Source organism: Urocitellus parryii, chromosome 2 (genome assembly GCF_045843805.1).
Source record: "Urocitellus parryii isolate mUroPar1 chromosome 2, mUroPar1.hap1, whole genome shotgun sequence".
Lineage (NCBI taxonomy): Eukaryota > Metazoa > Chordata > Mammalia > Rodentia > Sciuridae > Urocitellus > Urocitellus parryii.
In genome coordinates, this window is record NC_135532.1 from 159,192,285 (window position 1) to 159,197,134 (window position 4,850).

The following is a 4,850-nucleotide window of genomic DNA, read 5'->3' on the forward strand; positions in this document are numbered from 1 at the left end:
AAAGAGTTAATTGTTAAACAGAATGGAGTCCTGTTACTTTCTTTTAAAAATGTTCTTTCTATGCGTCTGCAGCATGGCTGTGTTATAAACAAGAAACTCACATCTATTTGGGGCATTTGCCTGATTATATGAAAAAAAAACTGTCAGATGGTGTCCTAGATAATAGAAATATGAAGGCTGTTTCTGGACAAGCAGAGCCTGATGCTGGCAGGCACATTTATAACAGAATAGTAAGAAAAATTCAGGTCTAAATTTAGAGCATCTAAAGAATAGGTGGAATGGAATGTCGTTTCTTATTGATCTTTACCAACCTTTACTCCTTTGCCCCAGATACATTTTACATCTCTCACTTTTCTCTTTTTCATATCTTATTTTATTTCACTCCTTTTATCTGACCCAAATTGAAATTTCTTCATTATTTTCGATTTGTTAGAATTGCATCCAATTTCATCAAATGATAGCAGCTTCAGTAAATAGGAGTTTACTTTTGAAGTCTGAAGGCAAACCATTGTGGGCCTGTGAAATGGTTCCAAGCTCATGATGTAAACAATTCCCATCCAATTTCAGTCTTCCTTCTACACCATTTTTTAGCATGTGGCCTTCATCCACATGATTCCAAGATGGCTTCTGGGTGGTAGGAAACATATCCCCAGTCCAAGAAAGAGAAATGAGGATAAGGTAGTAAAAAGGGCAAAAGAAACATGCCAGCTGAGTCTTCCTGCTCTTAAAAATGTTAGAATCTCTTTATATCATATTAGCCGAAACAGGTTTACACTGCCACTTTTGCGATGGGGCTGAGATGCAATTGGGATTCTTCCTAGTGATGAGCAATGGTTGGGATAAACAACTACTGTGTGTTATCTGAGTTAGTATTATTTTCTGCCTCCTGTTTTTATTATAATCAATTATAATCAATTGTATAGATTGCAATTATGTTTAATTTTTTTTTAAATAAGAGCATTTTCAGTATCTAATTCTAACTCATTATGAATGATTTTATAAGTTCAATGTGCACCTTTTTTTAAAAAAAGCAATCATGTCTCAATTACAGACTAAGAATCACTAATACAATGAACTTGAACTTGAATTAGAAAAAAATTAAGATTCTAAATATAGTTGCTAGAGAATGTCTTAATGGGAGGAGTGTCAATGAAATTTTTTCTCTACATCCAATATGATCATTAAAAGACTAGTAAATTTTAATTGGAAAAATAAGGCAAAATTAGTAAAACCACACTCTTCCTATGAAAAGTTATATATAATCTTCTGTACGGATAACGATCATACATGAAAACACCAAGATATGATCCCAGGAATGTTAGAGAATCTGCTCTTAGAATGATCTAGTCATCTAGTCATCTAGTCATCTTCTTCCTCTCCATCATCTTCAGTATTTTGTTTCCTCTTCTCCACCTGGAGACCTTCCTCTTCCTCTTTCTCCTCTTCTTTTCCTTCTTGAAAATCATCATCATCATTATCTTCTTCTTCTTTATGATTTTCTTCTTTCATCAAGTAAGAGAAGCCCACTTCTTCTTGTCCCTCTCCCAATTCTGACCCTGCTTCGATTCATCCTCCTCCTCTTCTTCCTCACATCCTTCATGTGGACCACCTTCATCTTCCTCTTCATCTCCATCATCTTCATTTCCAACTACATAAGTACTTCATTCTTCTCCTCGTCGGAGTCAGGTGCTTCATTATCCTCCTGATCAAATCCATTTAAGTATGTGATTTGTTGCAGCAATTCAAAAATATTTCTCTGTATTCTTTCAGGTTTGCAATCTCACAGTTAAACAAATCAAGATTTTTCAAATTTTTATGATTTTGCAGAGCTTCTGATGTACTGAGATCTTTGATTTTTGTTTCCACTTAGATTGAGGTAAGTAAGATCTGGGCAATTTTCTGCCAGGACTTCCAAACCTCCAGAAGTGATATTGACACTAAGTTCCAACTTTTGAAGTTTATTTAAGCTGGGAAGTTGGGCCAGTGAACTTAATTACACATTATCTATACTCAGAAACTCTAGTTCTTTAAAAGTGTCATTCAGACCTTGATTTTCCCATTGACACACAAGCAGTTGTCAAGAACTAACTCTGTCACTTCCTCTAGGGCTCTGTTCAGTAACCCCATGTTCATCCTCTTCTTCATCTCCATGTCTGCCTCCTGCTCTTCTGCTACTACTCTCCTCCTTTCCCCTCTCCTGCTTTTCCCACTACCTCCCAGCCCTAAACTTTTAAAACATTTGGAAATGAATGAAAAGAAATGCAAATATAAATGCCCACACCAGATAGATGTGGAGGAGAAAGGAAAGAATAAAGGAGTTGGGACTCTATCTCGGCTGCCCCTATCTCCTTGTCCACACACCAGTGCTCACACACTTGCATACACACCCCCCCCCCACACACACACACCAGCAGTTCTTTTCCCTTCAATTCAATGTTCATCTTTAGCAATACCTAGAGAACTTATTAAAACACAGACTGTTAAAATTCTGCATCCTACTTCTAGAATTTCTGAACTTGGAGGTCCACAATAAGGGGATTAAAGAATTTGCATAACTAACAATTCAAAGGTGATCTAAGAATTTGGGCCCAAGGGCCATAATGTGAAAGGAAGTAGTATTTGGAAAATTTCAGAGAGATTTTATAGTGTATGATCATACTTCTGTAAAGGTTGGGTGAACGTTGGAGGAAAAGACTATCAAGAGACTGTCTCATGCAACAGCAAAGGGTTTATTGGGGGTCCAGCATGCTGGAGCTCAGACCTCACTTCAGAGGAGCAGAGAACAAAGAGCCCCAAGAACAACTTAAGCAGAGCTTATATACATTCTTTGGAGGGGGGCAGGGACTTTTACATACATCATAGCATCCCTTAGCAAATCATCACATACCACGGGAAAATCAAATAACAACTCTAAAACATGATTAGCACATTCTCTGGCGGGAACAGGTCGGGTAGGGGTGATTGGTCAGTACTAAGAAGGGTATACATTCAAACTGATTGGTTTAAGCCCTGAGGTGTGTACGTGCTGGACTGCACAGTTTCTGGGAGGGGGTTGTTTTTGCAGAACAACCAGATGGTCAGGGGAGATTTCAACATACATTCCAGTGGCTTTTCCGGGAGTTGTTTTAACTGCCACATGAATTTCAGGTTCTGAATGCAACTTAAAAACTTTACAGGACAAACCTTATCCTTTACATTTCAATTTCTTTATCCTTTCACTTCCAAAGACAAGCTTTGGTGGTCATGCTTTCTACATTCTGCAGGATGCTATGTGTTATGGTTTGTATCTAGAATGTCCCCAACAAATCTCATGTGTTGAAAGCATGATCCCCAAGGTTCAGAGGCGGGGCTTTTAAGCAATGATTGGTTCTGATCTCTTCAGTGGACTAATCCATTTCCTGAATTAGTCCATTGATACCTGTGGACTACTGGGTGGTATCTGTAGGCAGGAAAGGCTTGGCTGGAGGAAGTAGGTCACTGGGGACCAATCCTTGGGGACTATATCAGTCCTGGGTCCCTTCCTATTTCTCTCTCTGCTTCTGGTTCTCAGGTATTTTGATCACAGTGATTAAAACCTAAATAACATACCATGGAAGATCCAAAAAAGCCCCTTTATTTAATGTAATGTGTTTAATAACAAAATAGTTATTCTCTTTGTGCAAATATTTTGAACAATAGAAAGACACAAAGCAACCTCCTGAACATTGATCACACACCCAGTCTTATAGTTCTTTCCATAGAAATGACCCTTGTGAGAAATTTGATATATGTTTTCCAGATTTTTAAATGTGATTATATCATAAGAGTTTATATATGTAGAGACAATAAATATATATGTACCTATTTACTGAAAAAATAATTATATGAGGTTAAAATATGTTGTGCTACATGCATTTTCCATAGGTTTTCTGTTGTCTGCCCTACACTATCTTAGAGTGTTTTTTTATTAAAATTGATTTTTTGAAATTAGAAACTCAAGCTTTGTAAAACAGAAACAATCAGCAACATTTTGGGTATGGTTTGTGTCACTCTGAAAAGGGTGGGTGACATAAGTACTAAAATAAAAACAGAAAACTTTTTTAGTTCACATAGAACATAGCTAAGCAAACATGGTTTTCCTCTATGTCCTTTTAGGTAGATCTTTTCTTCTCTTGCACTGGGAAAAATAAACAGTTTATCATTTTGTCCAAAGTTCATGACTGTGTGTTAACCTGAAAATATACCTCAAATATATGTCTTAAAATACAATTGACTGCATTTTTGTTTAGAAAAGTGATACATATTCACTATAACAAATTAGTAACATGAAAATATAAGAACTCAGTGAAAATGATTCTGAGACAGATACTTTATCAATGTCTTTTTTTGATATTTATTTATCTTTTTACCAATTTATGGAAATATGTATGAATATGTATTTTGAATCATGCTATTTATATTTTACTTTCTACTTTTTTCACTTGCTAAAACTTTGTGAGAATTACATGTGCCCTTTAATTATTTTTGAAAATAATACTTTAAATATTTTTGTAATAATCTGTTACAAAAGCCCTAACTTAGCTTTCCTCCTTGCTTGTTATACATTTTGCTTTAAATTTTCCATATTTATTCATTGCAATAAATATTCTAATTAGTTTTGATTATTTCCATAGTTTAGATTCCTAGTAGTTATAATTCTAATGTGAAGAAGGTTAATATACTCAGGTCCTGATACATATCACCAAACTAGTGTCTAGTAAATAAGATTTCTAATAATGCACAATTTTTCTGTTGTGATTTTAAAATAAAGATGAAAAATATTTTTGGCTTTATTTTATTGCAAATAATATAGATCGTTTTACTCAATTAAC

General features: G+C 35.3%; 1 pseudogene; it reads right to left on the reverse strand.

Annotated features, from left to right (window-relative positions):
- Window positions 1-1,359: 1,359 nt before the first annotated feature.
- On the reverse strand, window positions 1,360-2,151 carry LOC113188123 (acidic leucine-rich nuclear phosphoprotein 32 family member E pseudogene; annotated as a pseudogene).
- Window positions 2,152-4,850: the final 2,699 nt, after the last annotated feature.